Source organism: Acipenser ruthenus, chromosome 4 (assembly GCF_902713425.1).
Source record: "Acipenser ruthenus chromosome 4, fAciRut3.2 maternal haplotype, whole genome shotgun sequence".
Lineage (NCBI taxonomy): Eukaryota > Metazoa > Chordata > Actinopteri > Acipenseriformes > Acipenseridae > Acipenser > Acipenser ruthenus.
The window spans coordinates 70843542-70871223 of NC_081192.1; the positions used below are offsets into that span (position 1 = coordinate 70843542).

General features: G+C 41.0%; 1 protein-coding gene across 3 annotated transcripts in view; it reads left to right on the plus strand.

Annotated features, from left to right (window-relative positions):
- LOC117399631 (copine-4-like) overlaps positions 1–27682 on the plus strand; it is a 154665-nt gene that overhangs the window by 36928 nt on the left and 90055 nt on the right. Inside the window, exon 1 of one of the 3 annotated variants that reach the window (XM_059022719.1) lies at positions 27171–27219. The exons of the other annotated variants lie outside the window; for them this stretch is intronic. The gene's annotated coding sequence lies outside the window, so the exon portion shown is untranslated. Of the gene's footprint in view, positions 1–27170; positions 27220–27682 lie in introns of those variants that run through there. 3 annotated transcript variants of the gene reach the window in all.

Here is a 27682-nt window from a genome sequence, read left to right on the forward strand (position 1 = left end):
CCCTACCAGGGATTGAACCCACAACCCTCCAGTCAAGAGTCCAGAGCCCTAACCACTACGCCACACTGCTGTCCAAAAATATTTCTAGAACAGCTGTTAAACTAACATTTATACGGTAAGATATTTGTTATCTAATCACATACATGCAGAGATTTTAACTATATCATGGCTCACCTCTGAAGACAGATTTTTTGTGGCGTAAGTCTTGCTTTATGTGATTTTGGAACAAAGGAGGCACAATGGGGTTTTTGATTGGCTAGTTCATATCAGTTGACACTTCCTTTGAAGTGAAGATGTTAAGTACTCTCCTCTGTGTCTATATGAATTTCAGAAGGGTTTTCTTAAAATCAGTGCTTCTAACTTTGTAAGGAAATAAAACTTGCCACATCACTCCTAGTTTATATCAGGTCTTAGTTTGTGTTCCTATTAAATGAACCCTTCTTTTGGTATGAAGCATGTCAGTGTTCAATGCAGGCGGATCACAGCTTTTAATTTAGTTAATTTGAGTTATTCTTAATGTTATCTTATTTATTACTGATTTGTTTGATGCAGGATATCTACATTTAGTGTCAGTGTTTTCTTAATTCCTATGGAATTTCTTTATAACCTATTTAGTTTGAAGTCTTTTAATTTTCCTAAATATCTTTTGCATTTACTATGGTTATACCAGCCCTTCTAGGACCTATAAGGGGCCATGGAGTCTGGTAGTTATCTGGTTTGCCAAAAGGTCTTCCTTTGAGGTGTTAAGATTTATCATGCTTAGTGTGGGCTTAGTCAGGTTCCTAAATAAGTTACCTTGATTAAGAACATGTTTGTAGTTTTGATCCAATATTACACTGATTAGTGAATACATCTCCTCGATTAAAGAACCTTTGTTGGATAACTAGACAGCGTGTCTCTGAATTTGTAGTCTTAATTCATTAGTTAGATTTCTTATCTATCGGTATTGTTAAAATAAGGCAATGTGACTTATACAACACAGGAGGTTGGTGAAACTTCAAGGTTTTATTAACCTGCAGAGACAAGCAAACTGCTGCTAAAAAACAGTCTCTATGTAGAACTGCACAGTGTGTGCGTGGTAAGGGACCCTTGACAAGTGCACACTTTCACACACAATAAATTACAAAAGTAAAACATTGCTTCTTATTCTGCCCTTTAACTCTGATATCCCATATTTCAGGCCCAACAATCAGTCACACAAGAAGTAGGCAGATTGCTGACAGGAGTAACTAAGTGATGAAACTAAATGATGAAATTATTTCCATTTGACAAAAAAATGATAGTGCTTTATAGTTAGTTGTTTTATAAACAAGGTTATAAAAAATACTGGCTACTACAAATTTAAAAATTCAGTACTTTGCAATGAATAAATAAATACATAAATAAATAACAAAGCCCTTTGCAAACCACAGAAATATATTTTTTTCATCCTTTAAACTTTTGTTATCTACGTCATTGGATAGCTGATTGCTTTAAGCCCAGACTTTTCTGTCCCTTAGCTATAAAATGAAATTAATTGTAACCTAGCCTATAAGAGTAAGTAAGGGTTCCGAAAAATACAGAGTTATATATGTCCCGTGTGCTGCTACTGCGGTTTAAATAATGTACCTGTAATTTTTCTTTTCATTGTCAACTTTGTACACTTATACGTTTTAAAGTCTGTTTCAAAGCTCATTTCAACATGTCTGTTCCAGTGCACTTGGGTTAGAGATCAGGGCTGGGTTGCACCAGCTATGTGCAAGTTCTTACTTAGCTTAGTTATAGCATTTAAGTCTTTACTAACTTTGGTTTTACACATTACTAAATTTACACAGGTTGCACCAGGTAAGATAGTTATAACGTAAGGCTTAGTTGTTACTTAAATTTTACACATACCTTCGGGTAGGTGTAAACTGTTCGTAGAATCACATTCCAAGTTGGCACGGCAACTGTTACTACGTGAACTTCTGTTTGAAGATGATTGGGTTCAAAGTTTTCGGCGTCAGCATGTTTTGCGAGATCACGTACATCCTCTTGACAATTATGATGATATTGACCTTTATGCCCATTTTAGATTTAGACGTGAGCATATTTTGAAGATCACTAATGAACTTGAAAGTAACATAAAACATTCATCTTCCAGAAATGGAGCACATCCTCCATCTCTCCAGGTTTGCCTCGCTTTAAGTTATTTCGCTACCAGATCGTTCCAAAACCTGGTTGGCGACTCGATACAGGTGCATAAATCAACAGTCTGCAGAACAGTCAGTTTCGTTGCACTCTCTCTCTCTGTGTAAACTGTTGCAGAAGTATGTATACTTCCCCACTGATTCCAAAAGATTGGACCAAACTTTTTTCATATCGCTGGTTTTCCTGATGTTGTTGGCTGCATAAATGGGACGCATATAAAAAATAAAAACACCTTCCATGCATGAAGCAGAATACATAAATAGAAAGTGTTTCCATTCTTTGAATACACAAATTGTTTGCGATGCAGATTTGTTAATCAGAAATCGTGTTATAAAGTGACCCGGATCCAAACATGGCAGCTTTATTCTGAAGCATTCATATCTGTGGGATGAATTTGATGTAGGTCGATTTAAAGGGAAATTACTCTGAGATTCAGGTTATCCATTAAGAAAGAGGTTAATGGTGCCTTTTCTCAACAAATACCACAAACAATTTCTGCAAGTAACAACACAGACTCAGACCGGTATTACTATAAGCTTCGTATAATAGGTGCAATGCGGATGCAATTTCATTTACTGAAATGTACAACTTGTTATAATAAACACTTCTATATATTGTAATGTAGGTACCGGTATATTCATTAGCTTTAGATTAGGCAGTATTTTCATTTCCACACAGTTTCCATTGAAAATTGAATGCATTTTGAAAATATATACAGTATATGTAAATAGTTTATTCAACAATAATAATAATAATAATAATAATAATAATAATAATAATAATAATAATAATAATAATAATATACAACACTGCGTGGAGAGGTAAGCCATCTGCCAGGAAATGTATTAAATGTATAGAGTATTATAATTGCCATGATTTCAGCCTTAGCTTATAGAAATAATATAACTACTTCAGGCTGTCACTGGATGTATTTTTCACACAATGGGCCTCATTTACAAAAGGGCACTAAAGATTATGGTGCACCATAATTGCAATTAGTGTGTATGTTAATGATTTCCCTATTTACTATTGCAATTTTATTCATTATCGCGTGCTCTAAATGTAGTGCTTCACACTATGGTAATCAGAATGAATATGTGATTTTTTATGGTAATGCATGCTGATGTATTTAAATGAGCATCCAGCTCAGAATAATGAGATGAGCTGTATTCACATGGTATTTACTAAAGGGCATTCATTTTAGTGTGCGCATTAAAGTGCTCATTTATTAGTGCGTATAGAGACCAGGCTTTAACCACTGATAGGCGAGCTATATAAATCTCTTTTTCTAGCCTGAAAATTAGCGATGTGCAGTTTGATTCTTTTTACTGACTCGATTAATTTGATTCATTCAGTTTAGTGAATCAGTTCAACAGATTTGTTCGTTTGATTCACTGATTCACTAATGCAAAATACATACATTTTGCTGAATTGCATGGTTATGAAAATGTGTTTGAATGGAAAAAGTCCAGAAATTATAATTGATTGTCTAGGTCATGGGTGTCAAACTCATCTGGCAGCAAGGGCTATTTAAGATAAGACTGTTCACTTGGTGGGCCGCACCATAAAAAAAAAAATAAAAAAAAAATTATACATCGTAATGTAACTGAAAAAGTCTATAGAAATGGTATGTAGGTCAAATATAGTACTTTACACAAAACACACATTACCCCCACTGCACAGTTCCTAGTCATCAATAAGTATGCAGGCACGGTTTCAATGAATTAATCAACACATTACTTAATGTATTTTATAGAATAAAAATAGGCAGATATAACTAGAAGCAGCTTTCCTAGAACACTGACAAAAAAATTCAATATCACAAGTGTAATATAGTGTTGGAAATAGAGTATTTTGTTTCAATGGAAATCTCAAACAGTAAAATATATATATATATATATATATATATATATATATATATATATATATATATATATATATATATAATGTATATAATGCTAAGTCTCAATATTTAACTTATATTCCAAAATATAATGTTTTTAACAGCACTGAAAAAAAAGATAGTGGCAAGCCTTGAAAATGCAACTTAGTAAACATTACCACTAAGAAAATTGGGACTTCTGCATTCTTTCTTTCATTTTTTTCAGCACTCTTTTGTCCAGACATATATGGTGCACCATCTGTTGTAATCCCAGTTAGTTTCTTCCAAGGTATTTCTGCACTTTCAGTGGCTTCTTGGTTGTGTTGTTCATGCTTAAACTTAAAAACTCTTCAATAACATTAAAGTTGGTATTACCTGCCATTTCGGTAATACGCTCAGCAACTGTGTTACGAGACAAAGTGACGTTAGAAAAAATGTTCTATTTTTTCAGGGAATACTACATTAGCTGTTTTAAGCATGCACCTTTTAACAAATTCATCATCTAAAAAAGGTTTGGCAGCACATGCAATATCTTTGTTAAAAATAAAACTGGCATCCACAGCACTTTCATTTTTTTGTTTCATTTTCAGAAAAACCTTTAGTTGAGACTTCATAGCTTCATTCATTTCCAGTAAACTCAAAATACATTGCTTTGTGCAGCATGTCATAGTGACGTTGTATGTTATAATCTTTCATAACTGCAACCATCTTTGGAATCTTCTGTGTTACGCCTCCACCTTTCACTTCTGTGACATCTCCAACTACTTTTTAGCAGGGAACACTGACCCCTCACTTCTTGGGCAGAGAGAGCATTGGTTCTGTACTTCACGTGTAGAACTGTTTTGCTCCTATTAATATATGGAGATAGATATACGTGTGTATAACCCATACAAATAAGCAAAGAATACAACAACCGTAAGGAACCCTTGAGAGATAAATAATGAAAAAGTTTGAATATAGCGTGCCTGGTTTGGAACAACAGGTGTGAATAATGTAAAGAGGTGAAGGGGACCTGTATCAACACTGTGCTAAGGTGTCGACGTTTTACAATTAGATGTATTAATTGGAACAGTTGTTATTTTTAGACCCATATATCAGAAATCAAGTGAATAAAATAAGCTAAACATTTATTTAAAAGATAAAACTCAATCGCAACAAACAAATAAAGGGTAAACAAATCTGTTTTTGCCTCAGTCTCATTCGGTCTTAAGCGGCTGCAAAATTTCAAGATTGTATTCTTATTTTTTAGTTTAATAAGTTGTATGAAGGTCATGAGGTCCAGTGGTTAAAGAAACAGGCTTGTAACCAGGAGGTCCCCGGGTCAAATCCCACCTCAGCCACTGACTCATTGTGTGACCCTGAGCAAGTCACATCCTTGTGTTCCGTCTTTCGGGTGAGACATAGTTGTAAGTGATTCTGCAGCTGATGCATAGTTCACACACCCTAGTCTCTGTAAGTCGCCTTGGATAAAGGCGTCTGCTTAATAAACAAATAATAATAATAATAATTTCGCTTCGTAGTCCCCCACTCAAACAGCATGATATTACTGTACATTTCTTAATATAGCTAAAGTTAGAGATAGAACCCATTATACACTCAGTGTTGCGACTCGTGGGTTCAAGGTATGTAACTACTGTAGAGTGATAAATTGCAGTTGTGTTGAGTGTGTGGGAAAACGGGGACAGCAGGGGGCGTGGTAGGGTTGAGGGGGGGAGGTGGGGGATAGATAATAGTGACCCTTCTAAATATAGCAAGCACCCGTGATATGCATTAAAGGAGAAAGGAAAATGTTTTTTTTTTTTTTTTACATCAGAGAAGGAATACATGTTAAAAGGTAAGCAGTGCAGTTTCACATTACGTTGCCTCTGCCTGTCCCCTACTCAGTGTTGTCTGTTGATCACTCATTTCGGTCAATGTAATCCACCTCCACCTTTCACAATAAGCTACTGACCAAAAGATACACCTGGACTGCTGGGGCTTTTTATATGAAGGTGGTCACATGTAGTCTCGGACATTATCGTGCGCATTAAATTACTGCTCGCACTAAATCTAGTGCGCTCGCTATGGCATGTAAATGAGCCAAATAGTGTGCACATAAATTAATATACATTCTCCGTTAGTAAATGGGGCAGTATTGCACATGTTAGGCTCACTGCTTTACGTGCTCGTTAACTCTAGAATTAGTGCCCTTTAGTAAATGAGGCCCAATGTGCATTGTATTATTTTCAGCATAGTGTAATTTACACAAAGACAAAACTATACATGTATTCAGTCAGGTATTGACTACTACAACATCCCTCAGGCTGAATATGTCAGAAATATAATTATCACTTCTCACTAGCATGAACCATGTAATTACATGTGTAAGACTTCTATACTAGGTATCTAATTTGCCTTGTAAGCACAGCGCTTTTATAAGGGGGTTTGTTTAACTTTCAGCCCATGGATGGAAATGTAATCAATATAGTCTTTAGAAATGTGTCTGCTTTTAAAGGTAAACATAACTTTATTGAGATGAAACCAGAACTTTGGAGAATATAACTGAAATGAAGTTTCCTGTTCATTTGTAAACATGTGTTATGGATTTTCACAATTGTTACACTAGTAATATTTACATGTCCTGTTTATTTTTAAAGAAACACACTTTAGGATTGGTGTAAGGGTAACAAAGGTGTTTTAAGTTAAAATTGTAATATTAATCAATAGGAGAACAGTACAGTACATTAGGTGCAGGTAGTGCAGGTTAATGCTGTGTTAATAGTTATTAGGCTATCGTTCTATATTCCAGGTCAGGTTTTCATTACAGCCCTGTGGCTAGCTGGAGGGCACTTAGTATCTCAGCTACGCAGCGGCGAAAATGTAAAGCAAAAGCTAAACGCGGTGTATTCCTGTCCTGTGTAAAAACACTGCAAACACTGTCCCTCCTGTGTGTTTTATTTGCAGGAGGAGAAAATAAAGAGTTGGAAAGCAAAGCCTGAGAGTCTTGAGATTGTCTACACAATGCAGAGCAATCTGAGTAGATGGGGCCAATGCATAATGTATTCTGGTTGAAACGTTTTGACAAGAACTGTATGTCGATCTTTCATATTATATAAAAAAAAAAACCAGAAATAATTCATTTTTTAAAACTTTTTTTGTGACCTTTCCAGATTGAGAATGCTCAATAACCACGAGGTAATTAAACAGATTAATTTTTTTATCTGAAAGGTAACGCTGATAATTACATGAGAGGAAGACCAAAATGAGAATTCGCATAATGCATGTAGCTGTGCTGTTCTGTAATCAGAAGCCTTACCACGCAGTCATTAGTAGATTAACATTTTCTTATGACTGGCTAAGCTTGATATAGCAGTGGGAAATGAGACCACAAATGTGCTTTATATGAAATTACATTCATTAAATAAAAACAAATAAGTTACTCAACTGTATTTTTTTTATTAAATAAAAACTATATGATACAGTTCTGTATGCTGTGGCTACACAATTGCATGTGTAATTATTATATTGCAATAAATGACCAAATAAAGTATTAACAAGCAGTGTGATACGTGCATCGCAAGGCAGAGTAAAATAAGATACTGTAGTAAACGTTTTCAATTTAAATTGAATTACAGTGTTACGAAGAGCTTTGTAATTACTAATTTAAAGTACTGGGACAGAATGTAAAAAAAAAAAATCCAAAACCATGCTAATGAAGTTTTAGATTAAATAGATTTGAGGATCCAGCCCCAAAGTAAATGTGGACAACATTTTTAATTTGACTGTCCTTTACATACATCTGTCATACAGATAATGCATGCAGTTATGAGTATCACTTAATTTCTAAGCCCTGCGGTTGTATCAGACATCTTTATGGCAATTTTCTTGGGTAAGCCTTTGATCCAAACAGCTTCTCAGCAGACAGGATTTGGGACGCTGCCACTGGATCCTTGTTGATGTTGTATTAAGAATGAAATGTGCAAAACTGTGGACTAGTGAGACTGGAATTGAATTCTGACATTGTATTGACAAAATGTCAATGACAAGATGTTTGCATTGTTTTCAAAAGTTTGTGTCAGTGACTATAGCACCCCTTATAAAAGCTGACCACAGTAAAAACAATGCAAGGTGTAATAAAGCATAGTGAAAACATGGTAAAGACTAGGTACAGTAAGCACTGTAAAGCAGAGAGGTGTGGTAAAGCATATTAAAATCATTGCAAATTCCATAATATAACCATGGGAAAAACTCTATAAAACTGCTAAATTACCATTCAGATTTACTGTGGTAAACATTTATAATGCACCACTTGTCTTACTGATGACTAAAATACAGTACTGAAAAATAACTGAAAACAAGTTAACAAGACGAATAAGAAACAAACTACAAAGTAACTAAATTGTTGTTCATTTCTAAGTAAAGAGCTTTGAGAATGTAGCCAATTGTCTGCTTGTAGTTTTTCAATTAGCCTTCTATAAAATTTAAAGTAGACTTCTTTATACTTTCACCAGTGGTATTCTCATCAAAAACTAGCAGCAGTATGAGGTTATAAATAATAAAGAAGCAAATTATGATTTATGATTAATGATTTATGATTTTTTTTTTTTTCTAAAATCAGTTTCCTGATTATACTATACATAAACACCAACAGAGCTTATACGGTAACAATTTACAAAGCAGGTTGTCTTGAGCATTTTTGCTAGTTAATTAAAGAGGTGATCTCCCATGCTCCATTTGAGCTGGCTAATGAATGTGTAGGAACCATTTAAAAAGCTTTGACATGCATCTAATTACCAGTTCTCTACTCCTACTTAACATGTGAAATGCAGTGATGTAGTCTAGTGTTTTAATCAGTCAATCTAGATATTTTAAATTGTATGAGCACATTTAAATTTCACATTTACATTGCTAAGTGTAATTCTTCAACCCACACACAGCGATTTATGTGCTACACAATTTATATTTTGAAATATTGCTGATATCATTGTAAGTACACATACTGTATAAATCAGGGGTGTCAAACTCGTTCCCTTTCAATTCGAAGACGACCACCAAAGACATTATGTATGGGATATGCCTGCCCATTGGGTAGGTATCGCTGAGCTCTCTATACCAGAGCTGCCGATAGGCCCCTTCCTGGGATGAAGCACTGGGTCCCGCCCTCTGTAGGATTAAAACCATCATCCTGAGGAAGCCATTTCTCTTTTTCCTTCTCAAGATGGTAAGGTAAGACTTCTATGTCTAGCTGAGCGTGTTGATAGTAAAGAGCTTCTCAAGTCGAATCGAGTCGATTGTATTTCCCTCGCCGCTTTCCTGGAATCAATAACTCTGAAAAAAACGAGCCTTTCGCTTTTCTGTCTTTCAGCGACCTCCTCGATTGCGTGGTAAGCCACTCTTTTGTTATCTGTCTGTCGTGTGTGAGCGACTGCCTGTGCAGACACACGCGAGTGGTTGTCTGTTTCTTTCTTGAGAGTACACAGTTCCTCCATGAGGCTAGGCCTTGCCGCATCCCCACTGTCAAGTAGACCTCGCTGGCTGCGTAGGCCCGCCCACCTCGGTGAGTCGGGCCTTGTAAACAAACAGTGTGCTCTCCCCTATCTATTCTGCTGTTTTCTCTGTCTGACTTGGCCACCGCGGCTTCGGCCCTTGTGTCCCCCTGGTGCATGCTACGTGCTGACCCAGGTGTGTGACCACACGGTTAGGGTAGGCACAATTGCATAGCTGCCCCCGGTGCTTCCGTACCACGGTGCACGCATAGCCCTTGGTACTTCGGTATCACGGTGCGCAAGGTGCTTATTATATGGTGGTCGGTACGCATGGTGCACACGGTGCTTGGCCCACTGCTACAGCGCTAGTGCACGAGCGCACGGTGATGCACGGTACTCGGTGCGCATGGTGCTAGGCAGTATGCATGGTGCACACGGTGATCGGTGCCGATTGCAACAGCGTCAGTGCACGAACGCACCGTGCTGCACGGTACATGGTGCACGTAGTGCGTATGGTGCTCGTTAGGCAGATGTCTAGTACCTCGGTGCGCATAATGCCCTCGGGTGCTCGGTGCACGAGGTGCCTCGATGCCCTTTGCCTGTAGACGGTGCTCCAGTCCGCTGTAGGCTACGCGCTGCCCCGGTCGTGTGACTGCACATAATCCAGGCTAGAACCCCTGTCCAGTTGCTGTGATCGAGACTGTGTGAAATAGCTCTCTCCTGAGTTTTCTGGCGTTCCCCTGCAATTCCATTGCTGGAAGCCGACTTGCCACTTTCCTGGAATCAGAAACCCCGCTTCTGTGAATTCAGCTATAACAGCTGTACAACTGCACTGTGTTTACTCTTTTTCTTTTCAACAGCATACATCGCTTTGCGATTTGCAGTCTGCATTCTAACCTTACAGCGCTTGCTGTTTTGTGTTTTCCACTATTGCAGTAGATTGTCTTGGCCCGCCCTGTCGGTGCGCTTAAATTTCAGTTCACCTGTGTTGCTGTGGTGTCTGTTGTATTACCCTCACAGCTTTGCAGACTCAGCCTGCACCGGTGGTCGCCCCGGATGTTACAGAACCGGATGTCAGCATTGCTGAGGAGGACCATGGTGCGATTTTGATCACGGCCTCATGGGAAGGTAGCTCCTTCCTTCAGAAGCAGCCCCTACCTCTCCTGACCATTCCTTTGGACCAGCGGTTGAGATATTGTTGCAGCGTTCTTAACGAGAACACAAGGCGTCTCGGCAGGTAGCCTCCTGTACTCTGGTACGGGAGAGAACGAGACCCTGGCGCTGCTGTACCCATCAGGCTGTCCGGCCGGGCAAATGGTTTATCACAGTGGACCGAAAGGATGCATATTCCACGTCCCTATTTGTCCAGTGCACAGAAAGTATGTCCGCTTTGCCTTTCAGGGCAGCGTCTTTGAGTTTTCTTTATTGCCATCCGGCCTCTCCTTAGCCCCCGCATGTTTTCAAAGTGCATGGATATCATCCTAGCTCCCTTGCGGCTGTAAGAGATCAGGGTGATGAACTACCTGGACGACTGGTTGATTTGTCCCAGTCGCAGGAAGCAGCAGTGGCCCACACAGCGATTATGACGAGCCAGTTAATACCGGTGCAAAGTACGGTCTACTTGGGTCTCTGGCTGGATTCCCTCACGATGCGAGCCTACCTGTCGGACGACAGAGTATCTGCAATTCGCAACTGTCTGGCCCTGTTCAGCAAGGGTTCACAGTATAATTGGTGTTGTGTTAAACTATTGGGTCTGATGGCCGCAGCTTCATCACCCACCCAACTAGGGTTACTGCACATGCGCCCGATCCAAGTGTGGCTCAATGCCTTTTGGCTGCACATCAAGCACGACAGACACCATGTCTGTCGTGCACATCAAGCACGACAGGCTGACCATGTCTCACCTATGCTGCGAAGCTCTACACTGGTGGAGGCAAGCCTCTCACCTGAGCGAAAACGTAAGGATGGGAGTGATACACCACTGTCAATTGGTGATGACAGACGCATCCAACTCTGGTTAGGCACGAGGGTCCTTGAGGGTGTAAGCTCACACCGCTAACCCTTGGGTTATGATGTTCTGTTGCGACCCTCATATGCTGCCGTTCCTTCTCCTTCGCAATGGCTCTGGTATACATTATCCCATACATAATGTCGTTGGGGGTCGTCTTCGAATTGAAAGGGAACGTTAGGTTACTTACCGTAACCCTGGTTCCCTGAAAGAGAAGACGACCACCAACCATGAGGTCGCATCGGTCGCCCTCACGGGTTCGATGGAAAAAGAGAAATGGCTTCCTCAGGATGATGGTTTTAATCCCTCGGTGGGTGGGACCGTGTGCGTCATCCCAGGGAGGGGCCTATCGGCAGTTCTGGTATAGAGAGCTCAGTGATACCTACCCAAAGGGCAGGCATATCCCATACATAATGTTGTTGGTGGTCGTCTTCTCTTTCAAGGAACCAGGGTTACGGTAAGTAACCTAATGTTTCGTATGGCGGGTCTGATCCGATACCCTGGCGCTTCACACAGGCCAAGTGACAGTTATAAAAATACAAAGATGAACCCAAAACCTCATAGTACGTATTGATTATTTCACTCACCGTCACCTCTTAGAACACATGTGCAAACATGCCTCCAGCGAGTTCCTTCGCATGAGCAACACAATTGTCATGTTGCTGTGATTGCTGTCAATTGGCAACCACATGGGTGAGACGGCAGTGTGTCAGCTGGTTCGAGTTATGACACCAGTGATACCATGTGACAGGGCTAGGAGCCCTGCACATGAAAAGGGAGCAGAGCAGAAGCCCTGCTGTTAAAATGTATTGTTTTGTTTGTATTTGTATGGTATTATTTAAAACAGATGTGTTTGTTTATTTTTAAAACGGGTATTCCCTGCCCCTGTGCATTTGTATTTTGTATTATGATTTATTTATATGTATTTATAAATATGATGGTGAAACTGTATGTTTCGTTATTGTTTTACAGAGTGGATGGGAACCCCCATCCACATTAAAAACCTTGTGGAGGTGGCCATCTTCCGAATTAATTAAATGATTCATTTATTGCTAATTGGGAGATGGTATAAAAGCCTACGCTCGGGGTGGGTGTTCGGAGGAGCGAGCGAGAGTGAGAGTGTAAGAATAAAAATAAAAATAAGTAGGATCAGTGAAGGCTACTGCCCAGCCTGATCATAGTATTTTTTGTTTGTGATTTTGTTTTTGTATACCTGTTTTATTTGGTTCTGTGAGCATTATTTTTTTTTTTTTGAATATTTTATTTATTTTTGTTATTTAAATAAAAATGGCGCAAACGCCTTTGCACCTGCAGTACTGCCTGTGTGTTCTTCCTGCATCTGGCCTGACGTCACCACAAAGCCATCCCTGTCACATACCAGAAAAAGGTTTTCAGTTCTGATTTGTAAGTTTTGTATTGTATTTGAGTGTCATCATGTCTTAATCAGTGAAGAGAAAGGTGGACCAAGAGTGCCATGTGTTTCAAGAGAAATGGGGAATTTCGCATTTCTTTGTGGAAATGAATGGAAAGCCAACATGCTTAATTTATTAGCAACATGTGTCTGTTGTGAAATATTACAACATTAAAAGACACTATGAAGCAAACCATGGCAAGACATAGGATAAATATACAGGAAAGTTACATGAAGATAAATACTCTGAATTAACAGTCATTGAAGAAAACAACAATCAATGTTTACAAATGCTTGTAACATACTGGTAAGTGATGCTGCTGTTAAGACGAGCTATGTGATTGCCCATGAAATAGCTGTTTCTTCAAAACCATTTTCTGATGGAGCTTTTGAAGAAATGCTGCTAAAAGCTGATGAAATGGTGTGTCCTGAGAAGCAGCAAGCTTTCTCTGTCATGAATATTGTAGCATTTTGGGGTTCTTCTGGGAAAGCAATGAGACAGCAACAGTGAGTAGATGAATGTTCAAGCCATTTATTTTTGTACATCAATAAGTGAAAAAAATCATAAAGTAGGGGAAGGGAACTGGGAGTCAAACATGAAAATAAATGATTGTAATTGACAGTTTTACTGTACCCTTTGTCTCTCTTTCTATCTCACCCAAACACAACCTTCTGTCACACTTGTCTCCCCCAATGTCCCGGTCTTCTCCATGCACCCCCTTATATCCCCTCGCTCCCTCCGCCCCTTACTCAGACCCTCGCCCCCGGCTTTCGCGCCAAACCTGAACCCCAATTCCCCTACACACATATCCACACACAACATGCAACCCCTGCACACATACACACAATGCAACCCCCTGCACGCACACACACACAAAACATGCAACCCCTGCATGCACACACAATGCAACCCCCTGCATGCACACACACACACAACATGCAACCCCTGCATGCACACACAATGCAACCCCCTGCATGCACACACACACACACAACATGCAACCCCTGCATGCACACACAATGCAACCCCCTGCATGCACACACACACACACAACATGCAACCCCTGCATGTACACACACAATGCAATGCCCTGCATGCACACACACACAACATGCAACCCCTGCATGCACATACCCACCATGCAACCCCTGCACACACCATGCAACCCCTTGCATGCACACACACCCTCTTCACTGTCATGATTCTTCCCCCCTTCCCCCAGGATCACTACAATATCAACAAATCTAAATTTTGTTCTCAAATTACATAATTCAATACTCAAGATATCCCCAACCCAGTCATTTACTCCAGATGTTGATGCACTGGTTCAAGCAAATATGTCCCAGGTAGCAAGAAGATGCAGCAGCGGTCACTAATATTCCTTGTCTTTATCTTTTGTTAAATAAAAAATGGATCTGTATCTATTTATATTTTATGATTTTTTAAAACCTGTATCATACCTATCAACACTGAGTTTTCAAAATAAGGGAGCTTTTGTAAACTGAAATCTTAGTGGCCTGAATTGAAATGATCTGACTTCCAGATTAAGTTATGTTTAAATAAGATATTTCATGATTTGATATTGCATATTAGGTTAACTATGTACTGTATATTTAAAATTAAACACAGATACAGTGCCTTGCGAAAGTATTCGGCCCCCTTGAACTTTGCGACCTTTTGCCACATTTCAGGCTTCAAACATAAAGATATGAAACTGTAATTTTTTGTGAAGAATCAACAACAAGTGGGACACAATCATGAAGTGGAACGAAATTTATTGGATATTTCAAACTTTTTTAACAAATAAAAAACTGAAAAATTGGGCGTGCAAAATTATTCAGCCCCTTTACTTTCAGTGCAGCAAACTCTCTCCAGAAGTTCAGTGAGGATCTCTGAATGATCCAATGTTGACCTAAATGACTAATGATGATAAATAGAATCCACCTGTGTGTAATCAAGTCTCCGTATAAATGCACCTGCACTGTGATAGTCTCAGAGGTCCGTTTAAAGCGCAGAGAGCATCATGAAGAACAAGGAACACACCAGGCAGGTCCGAGATACTGTTGTGGAGAAGTTTAAAGCTGGATTTGGATACAAAAAGATTTCCCAAGCTTTAAACATCCCAAGGAGCACTGTGCAAGCGATAATATTGAAATGGAAGGAGTATGAGATCACTGCAAATCTACCAAGACCTGGCCGTCTCTCTAAACTTTCAGCTCATACAAGGAGAAGACTGATCAGAGATGCAGCCAAGAGGCCCATGATCACTCTGGATGAACTGCAGAGATCTACAGCTGAGGTGGGAGACTCTGTCCATAGGACAACAATCAGTCGTATACTGCACAAATCTGGCCTTTATGGAAGAGTGGCAAGAAGAAAGCCATTTCTTAAAGATATCCATAAAAAGTGTCGTTTACAGTTTGCCACAAGCCACCTGGGAGACACACCAAACATGTGGAAGAAGGTCCTCTGGTCAGATGAAACCAAAATCGAACTTTTTGGCAACAATGCAAAACTTTATGTTTGGCGTAAAAGCAACACAGCTCATCACCCTGAACACACCATCCCCACTGTCAAACATGGTGGTGGCAGCATCATGGTTTGGGCCTGCTTTTCTTCAGCAGGGACAGGGAAGATGGTTAAAATTGATGGGAAGATGGATGGAGCCAAATACAGGACCATTCTGGAAGAAAACCTGATGGAGTCTGCGAAAGACCTGAGACTGGGACGGAGATTTGTCTTCCAACAAGACAATGATCCAAAACATAAAGCAAAATCTACAATGGAATGGTTCACAAATAAACATATCCAGGTGTTAGAATGGCCAAGTCAAAGTCCAGACCTGAATCCAATCGAGAATCTGTGGAAAGAACTGAAAACTGCTGTTCACAAATGCTCTCCATCCAACCTCACTGAGCTCGAGCTGTTTTGCAAGGAGGAATGGGCAAAAATTTTAGTCTCTCGATGTGCAAAACTGATAGAGACATACCCCAAGCGACTTACAGCTGTAATCGCAGCAAAAGGTGGCGCTACAAAGTATTAACTTAAGGGGGCTGAATAATTTTGCACGCCCAATTTTTCAGTTTTTTATTTGTTAAAAAAGTTTGAAATATCCAATAAATTTCGTTCCACTTCATGATTGTGTCCCACTTGTTGTTGATTCTTCACAAAAAATTACAGTTTCATATCTTTATGTTTGAAGCCTGAAATGTGGCAAAAGGTCGCAAAGTTCAAGGGGGCCGAATACTTTCGCAAGGCACTGTATCCAGTGGAAGTGGAAACAGCCTCCGTTCTTACATGATGTGAGTGAAAAGAGGACTGGATAACGATAGGTTGCGGATGCAACCCCGCCCCCCTGGGAGCTTACTATACGCAGCGCGCAGAGACTCTCTGACTCTTTTGCTCTTCAGGCCGTGAAGGCTTCCGGAGCGACCTCGCGGCTTGATGGTTATTTTCTCTTTCAGGGAACCGGGGTTGCATCTGCAACCTATCGTTCCCTTTCAAGTCGAAAATAACCATCAAGGTATGGGAACAGTGTACCCAAGCTGTCGCGAGGGAGGATTCTCGGCAGTAGGACAGACTTACGTCATAACGCAACTGCGTAGGCAATACATCTACGCATATGCGGAGCTGCGCCTCATGTCTATGTTCGCAATGACACCTGTCCTAAGGTGGAATAGTCAACACCATGTTGTCAACCACTCTATATGTCCGCATCCTGAGGCGTCATAGAGTGTAGCACAGATGCTCCAAATAGTGGAGCAGAGGAATCCAGTACGTTCAACTGGTAAAACCTCATGAAAGTATGCAGTGTAGCCCAACTGGCTGCTGCGCAAATGTCAGACACCGGCACCCCTCTAAAGAGGGCCCAGGATGTCGCCATACCCCTAGTGGAATGCCTGGTGGCGGAAGGCCTGCTGATTCATAAGCTAATTTAATAACATCCACTATCCAATGGGAAAGGCGTTGTTTAGACAACGGCTGACCCAAAGTCCTAGAACCATGGCATATGAACAATTGTTGTGTTTGCCTCACAGTCGTTGTACGGTCAATATAACACCTCAATGCCCGCACGGGGCAGAGCATGTGTAACCATTCCTCCTCTGGGGAAGAAAAAGGAGGAGGATGGAATGCCATCAACTCGACTGATTGGTTCATATGAAACAGGGATATGACCTTGGGTAAAAAGGCTGGATTTGGGCGCATGGAGACCTTAGAACCGTCTCCTGCGAAACGAGTACATGATGAATGCACTGACAGTGCATGTAACTCGCTCACGTGTTTGGCTGATACCACTGACAGCAAAAACGCAGTTTTTATAGACCCAAGCTTCATATCCACGCTGTGGAGAGGCTCGAATGGTGCCTTGGTAAGGGCTTCTAGCACCATGTCAAGGCTCCATCACAGTAAACTGGTCATCCTTGGAGGCCGCAAACGCCTTGCGTCTTTCAGGAACTGTGATGCCAGAAAATGGCAACCTGGTGATAAATCGTCAATGCATACATGGCAAGCCGATATGGCGGCTAAATACACTTTAAGTGTAGAGGGAGATTTCCCTTTATCTAACAGTTTCTGTAGAAACTGTAATATCACTGCCATAGGGCAGGATATTGGGTCGTGGCCCTCTGCCAGGCACCAATCCTGAAACGTGTATTGCGACCTAGTAGAGGGTGCTCTGGCGCTCTGAATGGTCGAAATCACCGCCGTAGAAAGCCCTAGGGCTGACAGACGCTCCCGCTCAGGGGCCAAGCCCATAGCTGCATGAGCTTGGGGTTCGGGTGCCATAGCCCTCCTTGGGCTTGGGACAACAGGTCCGCTCGCAGAGGGAGCTCCCTCGGGCGACCGTGTAACAACTGCACCAGACTCGGGAACCATATTCTCCGAGGCAACCGAGGAGCGATCAGAATCACTGTCGCTTGCTCTACCCTGACCTTCTCCAAGAAGGCGGGAAGCATCAGAATCGGTGGAAATGCATATAGGAGCCCTGGTGGCCATTCGTGAGCCAGTGCACCGACTCCTAGGGGGCTGTCGAGGTCCTTCACCGAGAACCATAGGGGGCAGTGCGTGGTCTCTCGCGAAGCGAAGAGATCTACTTGCGCTGTGCCAAACCATTCCCAGATGTGCTCTACCACCTGAGGGTGAAGACGCCATTCGCTGGGAAGAGGGCCTCCTCTGGATAGGAGATCCGCTGCGTAGGTGAACCGCACGCAGAGAGGTTAAACGCGGTTGTGCCCATAGCAACACCTGTGTTACTATCCGGTGAAGACCGGGGGACCGCAAGCCGCCCTGGCGGTTGATGTACGCCACAACTGTGGTGTTGTCTGACCGCACTAACACATGCTTGCCTAGAAGCACTCGCAAGAAGTGCCGAAGGGCGAGGTTCACCGCTCTGAGTTCCAGAGCATTGATGTGGGCTGACCTCCAGGGTCCTGACCACACTCCACGAGTCCCTGACGCGTTCCAGACTGCTCCCCAACCCTGGTTGGAAGCGTCGGTCGTAATAACCTCCCTTCGGAAGATGGGACCCAAGCGTACGCCCTGGCGGATGTTTGACGGAACTTTCCACCAGCGCAGTGCTCCCCAGCAGGTTCGGGATACCCTCAACCTGCGGTGTTCGTCTCTCCACAGATGCAACGCGAAGGCATTGAACCAGGCCTGCAGAGGTCTCTGGTGTAGTAAGCCCAAAGGAAGGGCTTGCGAGGCGGCAGCCATCAATCCCAGCATGCGATGACACAGCTCCATGCTGACTGTTTCTCAACCTGAATAGGGAGAGACACCGCTCCAGTGAGGCAACTCTTTGTGTCGACAGGGTCGCTTCCATGGACACTGAGTCCAGATGCAGACCCAAGAATTCGGTCTGTTGGCTTGGCACGAGGCGGCTCTTTTCTGAATTGACGTTCAGACCTAGCCGCTGAAGATGGTCTGTAACCATCACTGTGTGCTGTGCCAACTGCTCCTTCGACTGCGCGCAGACAAGCCTGTCGTCCAGATAATTCAGCAGTCGGGCGCCTTGAGCCCGCAAGGGAGCTAGAATGGCATCCATACATTTCGAAAAGGTTCGAGGAGCTAGTGACAGGCTGAATGGAAGGACACAAAACTCGTATACCCTGCTCTGAAATGCGAAAGGCAGATACTTCCTGTGACCCGGGCAGATGGGAACATGAAAGTACGCATCTGTCAGGTCCACGGCGGTGAACCAGTCGCCATGTCGGACTGACTGGATGATGTGCCTGTGCGTAAGCATCCTGAACGATAACACCTGCAGGTATTTGTTCAGTACTCGCAGATCTAAAATAGGGCGGAGCCCGCCGCTCTTTTTGGGCACCAGGAAATATTTGGAATAGAACCCCTGGTCGATCAGAGCAGGGTCTACTTGTTGAATGGCATGCTTCTTGAGCAATGCCTGTATTTCCACATTCAGAGCTGAGGACTGAACCGAGTCCTTCGCTGCAGTTACGACCACTTCCCGGAAGGCAATATTCCATACCTTGATGGTTATTTTCGACTTGAAAGGGAACCATTTGCTACAGTACAACAGCATATGCTGCTGTATTTGTAATCCTTGAATTTCAACATAGCTATTACCTCCAAAATCCACAGATATCTACAGCCTCAAACTCTCTCCCCACATGCAAAAGTATTCAAATCAACCAAAAAAGAAAAAAAAAACATGTTAGGACAAAAAAAGTAATAATAACAATTTAACAAAAATCAGATGTCATGTTTTCCACCACATGTGAAGGTCTGATAAATAAGTAGAGGCAGACTTTATACATCAGATCTCTTTTAAATTAATGGTTTCATAGATGCTTAAAAAAAGGCAGTTTTGAAAGATTTCTGAAAGCTGTGTTAACCTGGAAAAGCAGGTCAAGTGCTGCCAGACTGCAGAGTGGATTATGCACCATATAGAAAAAAAAAATCATTGTTACAGAACATGCATACACATTTATTCAGGCTACAGGATAGAGTTCAAAGGTCGTGTAGATTGAGGGCTCCCGAGTAGCGCATTCTGTAAAGGCGCTCCGCGTGGAGTATAGGATGCGCCCTATATCCTGGACTTCGCCGGTTCGAGTCCAGGCTATTCCATTGCCAACCTTGGACGGGAGTTCCCAGGGGGCGGCACCACCTGGTGGGGGGGGGAGGGTTTAGGTCGGCCAGTGTGTCCTCAGCTCACCGCGCACCAGCAACCCCTGTAGTCTGGCCAGGTGCCTGCGGGCTCGCCTGTAATCTGCTCAGAGCTGTGTTGTCCTCCAAGGTGGCTGCATGGTGAGTCTGCAGTGTGAAAAGAAGCGGTCGGCTGACGGCACACGCTTCAGAGAACAGCGTGTGTTCGTCTTCACCACTCCTGAGTCAGTGCAGGGGTGGTAGCTGTGAGCTGAGCTTAAATAATAATTGAAGATTCTAAGTTGGGAGAAAATAATAAAAAATAATTTAAAAAAATTAAATTAAAAAAAGGTCCTGTGGATTGGCTTCCCAGCTCACTGTAGTTGAAGACCTTGGATTACATCATTGTGTCCCGCTGGAAGTCATTAGTGTACACTGACAAATCCTGGAACACACCAGACAAAGGTAGCTCAGAATGTCAAAAAAAAAATTAAGAGCTGATGCTTCACTTTGCCTCTAAGGAACTGACAAACAAGAGCTGGATAAATAAAAGAATACAAGCCGCTTCATTAGACCTCAAGTGTGTTATGATGGAACTCTCCATAATCACTTTTGAAAATGACTGCACTTGTATGTAATTAAAAAAAGAAAGATTTGACAACAGCACAAAGGCAAATCAGCAAATTTCTAGACCTTGCAGCTGGTTTGTTTAAATTTTTATGATACACTCAGCCCTTGAGTTAGGTCAATGTACCAGTGAATGACCAATTGTTCTTTCAGGCAAATAATTACTTTTGTCAGCAACATTTTTAAATAAATGTCATCTGAAACACCTAATAATGACTGGGTGGTTCCAGTAAATGACTAAAAGCAAAACGGTACATTTTAATATGAATGAAAATGAACTGTACAACAAGTTGTGCTTCTTAAAACTGAATATAGGATGGAACTATCCTTACCTACCAAGTATAGCAAATTATAAACAAATACATTCTTAACTCAAACTAAACAAAAATATTGAACTTAATTTTGGTTTGGCAACTATATTTATAAACGTGTATTAATGCTAAATAATACCAGTGTAAATTATATTTTCCTATAAAATCCTGTGCTTAATTCTCCGATTACAGGCTACTACTGACGTCAGTACTAGCCTGCAATCACTATTATGATGACAGATTGTGCCATGATATTTCTGATTACAGACGCAATCTGACGTGACGGTATCATGCAAAAATTGGTCCCCCATGAAACACTGGCCCCCCGGACTATTATTCATAAATCGAGTCTGAAAAATGGTCCCCCGGTACTACATTTTATAATGAAATCTAGACCCCCCATGAAAAAAGGTCCCCACCTTATGCAAAATTTGGTCCCCCATGAAATACGGGCCCCCCGGACTATTTTTCATATATCAGCCTATGAAAAATGCTCCCCGCTAGTAGTCGTAGTACTATTGTTGTTGTTCACAAAGCTGAATATTTAATTTCAATCTATGAAAATTAACTTTTACAGTCCGGGGGAACCATTTTCCCGGGGGGGGGGGGGGGGCAATTTTGCGTGACAACCCACTTAAGAAGCATTGTAAAAACAGTAAATATACTCTTACCTAATGTGATGACTGTGTTTGCACTCTCTTCACCATCTTTTCTACATCTGGGCGATACACTGTTGTAGCTGCACGAAGACAGTCATTCAAAAGTCTATCACTGAGAGATGTGCAAAGTTTTTATTTGATAATCCCCATAGATGCACTCTCACAGACATAAGTTGATTCAAAGGTGGTCAGCATTTAACAACGCCAGGATATGTGTGACTTGGTACACAAAAATACCAGTGTTGCTTTGAATGCAGAAACATTGCTAAGTAAAGTAGGTAGGATTTTGCCCTTTCCTTATAGCTTGAGGTTCATATAATGGGTGATATCGGTAAGAAATGCCACTTGCAGCATTAACGCTTTATCATTCAAGGGTGACAGTAGATCAAATTGGCTCTTCTCTTCCAAAAAGCTCTGATGGCAGAAAGCAGAGCCATGAAACGAGCCAACACCTGACCATGACTAAGCCATCTTACTTCTGCATGCAGCACCAAATTGCTGTCACGAGTTTCATACTGGATAAAGTTCACTATTTATATCCATTGTGGTTTTCAGAGATCCCTTCCTTAACATGCAGCACAAATTTTCCTGGTGTATTATGTATTGATAGAAAAAGAAATGTGGAATCTTGCCATTGGCTTTTAGCAGGGCAATCAGTCCTTTTTCTTTTCCAGCCATGGATGGTGTGTTGTCACTAGTTACAGAAACATGCTTCTTCAAGTCAATATTTTTGCCAGTTTGTTAAAAAAAAATATCAGTTGCTTGTAAGTATTCTCTCCCTGCGTTTGGCCAGTAAGGGGCAGTAAAGTAAACATTTCCTCCACACATTTTTCACCATTGTAAAAACGCACCCAAACAATTAACTGCTCAGTGTCTGAATGATCTGTGGTCTAGTGCTAGGCAGAAATATTCAGCATGTTCAAAAGCATTGAGCAGACCCAATCCGCTACCACTTTCTGGAGACACTCAGTTCCTTTGCCAGCATGCACTCGACCCCCGGACACTTTTCAGCGCCCACTGTAATTACTGCTCTCTCCGCTCACAGCTCCAGACTCTTGGACACTTTTCAGCACCCTTCGGAGTCCACTGTTCTCTCTGGTTGCATGCTGGCTCCAGTAGGTCTCCCCTTGGCTCCCTCTATTCATACCCCCGCTTTTGTTCCAAACAAAAGGGAGCCAGATGACTGCAGCAAGACCTCATTCAAGATTTTATTCACAAGGTCAGCACACCACAACACAGCCCACAGCCTCATGCAAGCTGCCCCTTTAATACCCCAAAACACTGCGAAAACAGGTGACATTTAGACATAACAAGACATACAATGTAGACATAACAAGACAAGTTATTGGATGCCACAAATCAAACGGGGCACAAACACAACACGATTGGACAACATTCACAAGCACACTGCGGCCACGACTCAATCATGCTACCCCCCCCCCTCAACCCACCCCACCCCACAGCTGACCTCGCTCATGCACAGGCACTCAGGACATAGACAAAACACAGAACAGCGACACAAAACGATACAACACATAACAGAAATAGCACAGATTGCTACATTATTATTATTATTATTATTATTATTATTATTATTATTATTATTATTATTATTATTATTATTATTATTATTGTTATTATTCTAAGAATTAGATGTAGTGGGAAACACAGCAAGTAGGGTAGCCTGGTTTACTACCAATATTTAAAAAAAATTTACTGTACTAAACATTTTGATTGGATTATTTTTATATCATCAACCTAAAGTGCTGGTATTTTAGCTCCTTTCATAGACTATAAGTAGGGACCTACCTAAATCGCGATTTTGCGGATTTCGCGGAAATCGTGAAATTGAGGGGTCACTGCGAAATTCACCTCTTAGGGGCCAATGCATACAAACAAGTACGAAGAGGAAAAAAAAAATAAAACTTGTTTAAATGAACTACTGCACAACACAAGTGAAGCAAACTACGTATCTTCCTTCTGCAGATAGCCCATTTTTATTCCTTCGCCGTCCTGTGTGCATTGCACTTAAGCAAAAAACAAACAAACAAAAAATGTCCACAAGTAACATATACAAAATAAATTCTCCAAAGCAGTTAACGTTCTTGTTTACTATTCAAATGACAAAGTTTTAATCAGCCTATCAGTGCGTCTTTACTGCTTTTATGTGATCTGTACTGTGCAGGAGGGGGCGGGACAAAGTTGGTGCTGCATTGTTTTGATTTAGGTTGCTAAAATCTAGTTTTCAGCATTGGAGGTAAAATAGTAGAAATGGACGACAAAAAAAGCAAAGTATATTTCGGCTGATGATCGTTTCAAGATATTTCCCAAATAAACTACATGCAGACTGAGGTAATTGTTTTCTATATCTTAATGTGTATTTGGAGAAAATACGATCGATCGCTATTTAGCTTCAGAATCACACATTAAACAAAAGGCTACTACAGAGGCTGCTGAACAGAACGTAAAATAAACAGCTTTCAGAAACCAAACTGGAAAGTTAGCCCAGACAAGAGGTATTCCTGTCTGCAAGTTAAATCAGTACTAAAACGATCCAGCACAGCCACCTCGCTTCAACCTGCTGCTTACAGTTGGAATTTTAGACCTGAATAGCCACGTCTTCTTTGTTTTGACTCGGTACTAATAAAATAAATTATTGGATGGGACAAATAACATGACAACGAACGTACTGCTTACATTGACTTTATTAAAGTATGCCAGAAGCTCTTGTGTAACCGAGTTTTTGGGCTGTTTCTATTCGATTTCCACATCTGTATAGCTTGGCAAAGCTTTGCCTTAACTTCCAACCAATTCAGTGGATGCAGATGTGCAGTCTCAATGTATGGGCAAGTCAACTGCAGGGGGATGCTGCATACTCGCCTTTAACAAATGACAGCACTCTGTTTTAGTACGGAAGCAAGTACCACTATTTTTAGGCTTTATAGTGTTCTGAAATACTGTCTACTTAGGTTTATTTAATGTTTAAACATGTCCGCGAAATCCTAATTTTATTCCGCAACATACCCGTGAAAAATACGTAAATTTACAGCGATTTAAGTAGACCCCTAACTAAGGATAGCTGAAGCTACAGTTCTGTACGAAAACTTGTATACAGGCAGCACTCAAATATCCGACCCGATAAAATTTTGACTTCAGTGACGGTTAATTTGGACTTTGTGTGACGCATATCTGATTATTTCATTTTGGCCCGTTCCAACCCTTGTCCATTTTTTCAGGGAACACAAAAAACATACAATGTCAAAAATACATAGCTGAACGGACTGTTTTAAAATAAGTAGGCTTCCATTTAGATACAATGTAGTTGGTTTTGTTGGTACAGTACAATATTTTCAACAGAAGTATTTTAATTCAGAACGATATGATTCTTACACATCACTTGAAAATATCACTTGTTCAAACGACTGTGGACACGTGGACTGTAATACAGTACATACTTTTAAATCCGGTATGTATTGTAGCAGTATGTAAAGTTCCCCATTAACTACCCAACAGCAAAATGAAATCAAAATGTTACGCATGCACAGAACTGCGTAAAACATAAAAGGCAATGCAATTTAGCAAAAGATTTTAAAAAAACACCAGTTTCCAGAATTAGAACAGTATCCAAAGTCAGTATTCAAAATTGCAGAATATTATTATTATTATTTATTTCTTAGCAGACGTCCTTACCTGGCCAAGTATTAAGTTCAGTTTGGACAGTTTGTCGAACAGCATTAGTTTAATTTTCTAAAATATACTGTTTATAACCCTCATTGTTACTTTCGTTGTTTGTGCGTGGTTCACATTGCTGAGCAGCTTGTATTTCAGGGTCAGCTAGTTTTGTTTCTTGAGTTTTAGTTAAGTCTTTAAACTTTTAGCCAAATGACAAACAAGTTTTCTTTTCAATGACATCTCTATTGCCTGTTCCTGGAAAGACTGAAGGAGTTGAGGCATCTCTTTCTCGAGCCCCTTTAATGTTGCTTTGTATTCAGACAGTCCTGCCTAATGTGCTGATTCATGTCCTACACCTAAGCTTGCTTTTCTCGAAGTAGTTTACACCTTGTATAACTACAACATTTATTGTAGTGAACAGCAGTAGCATCCAATGGAAACAGCCCACATTCCTTAAACACATTTTTAATTGTTTCCTCTTTCAAAGCCCTCTGGAAAACAGTGTGGAACAAGGGAGTAAAGTTAACTTTGGTGATAGAACAGGATGATATTTGCTTGTGTTCTCTAACCACCCTCCTCCATTCAACTTTGAGTGGATGAAATATGTCAACGTCACAGGGTTGATGTTGGCATATTAGAACACATTGGCAATGTATTCCTAGAAAGTGGCTAACACCATGCATCCACAGTCACTTCTGCCTATTGCGATGCCATCTGGAAATAACTTACATCTCTGGGGACCCTTTGATAAAGCAGAATGACCATGGGATCATGTGACGGGGTATGCCTGCCCCTATGTTTTATTTGTATTTTTGTATTATTATTGTTATTTAAATGTATTTTTGTATTATTGTTGGTGTGGTTTGGGGTTAGCAGGGAACAGACAATTATCTTCCCTGCCAAAAATAACACGTGCAGAATGTGGCCGTCTTTAAATTGTTTAATTGTTTGCCAATTTGAGATGGCCACATGTATAAAAAGAGAAGCAGCTGAGAGCTGCGAGAGGAAAAGAGAGGAGAAAGAACGAGAGAGAGCAGAGAACAATAACTTCACAAACAACAACTGCTACTCGTGCTGGATTTAGACCAGCACAATATTTGTTGAATTACTGTAATTGTTTATTTTGGCCACTGCCATTTTGTTTTTGTTCAGTTTGCTTTCTTTATTTAATAAAGAACTAGTGTATTTGCGTCTAACCCTGCAGTACTGAGTGTGTGTATTTCCTGGTCTGGTGACATCACCCACCCAGCCATCCGTGACAGATCAACTTCTTTCCCATCTGCTGAGAAACTGCAAAGAATTGTGACACATTGCTTCTCAGGACCAGGAGCCATTTCATTAAAAATGTATCTATTGCTTCCGTCCAAGAAGCTTACCTGTTTTGTTACAGTATTGCATCCCTGCCTCATCTGCATAATAAATACAGCTGGTAGCCAATGCTAAATTGAATGCATCTTCTTTTATTATTATTATTATTATTATTATTATTATTATTATTATTATTATTATTTAGTGATTTGCTTTTATCCAAAGTGCCTTAGAGACGTGGGGGTGAACTATCCATCACAACTGCTGCTGCAGTCACTTACAATTGGACCTCAGTTTTACGTCTCATCCGAAGGACCAAGAACAAGGAGGTTAAGTGACTTGCGCAATTACACACAGTGAGTCAGTGGCTGAGCTGCGATTGAACCTAGAACCTCCTGGTAACAAGCCTTTTTCTTTAACCAATGGGGCACCAAGCCTCTTCCAATGTTTTATTGTTTAATTATCCCCTGCACCTGGGTGGTAATTGGGAATTTGGACCAGGTGCAGGGTATAAAGGGCAGGCAGTTAAATTATTCAGGGCTGCTGAGTAGAAGGAAACAGAAGAGAGGTGCTCTGCTTCTGAGCAGTCCAGAGAAAAAATAGTAAGTGCTGTGATAAGCCTGTGTGGTTTTTGTTTGTGTTGTGGTGTCAGGTAAACGGCTTAGCCGTCCTGCAAGTTAGTCAGGGAATAACCTGTTTTGTTAGCGCTCCAAAACGGAGTTAGGTTTTTGTTTCTGTTTTGTTTGTTTTGGTTTTGTTTATTAAATATTAGCGTGTCAGCGCGAAGAAAGATCCATTCCTGTGTGTACTGGGTCGTATTTTTCAAGGGGCACTAACCCATGTGGCAGCAGTTCATTCACAATATATATATATATATATATATATATATATATTATGATGTGTGAACTAGAGATCTTTATCGCACATTATTTTACATTTCACATAGTTACTGGGTGCATTAAGTAACTGAGCCACTCAGAGCAGCGCAGTGAAAAAACCTATTTAACGGCATGCCCAGTTCCGCCCCCTTGAGCAGCTCAGAGCACTGCAGAGTGGATTTCATCG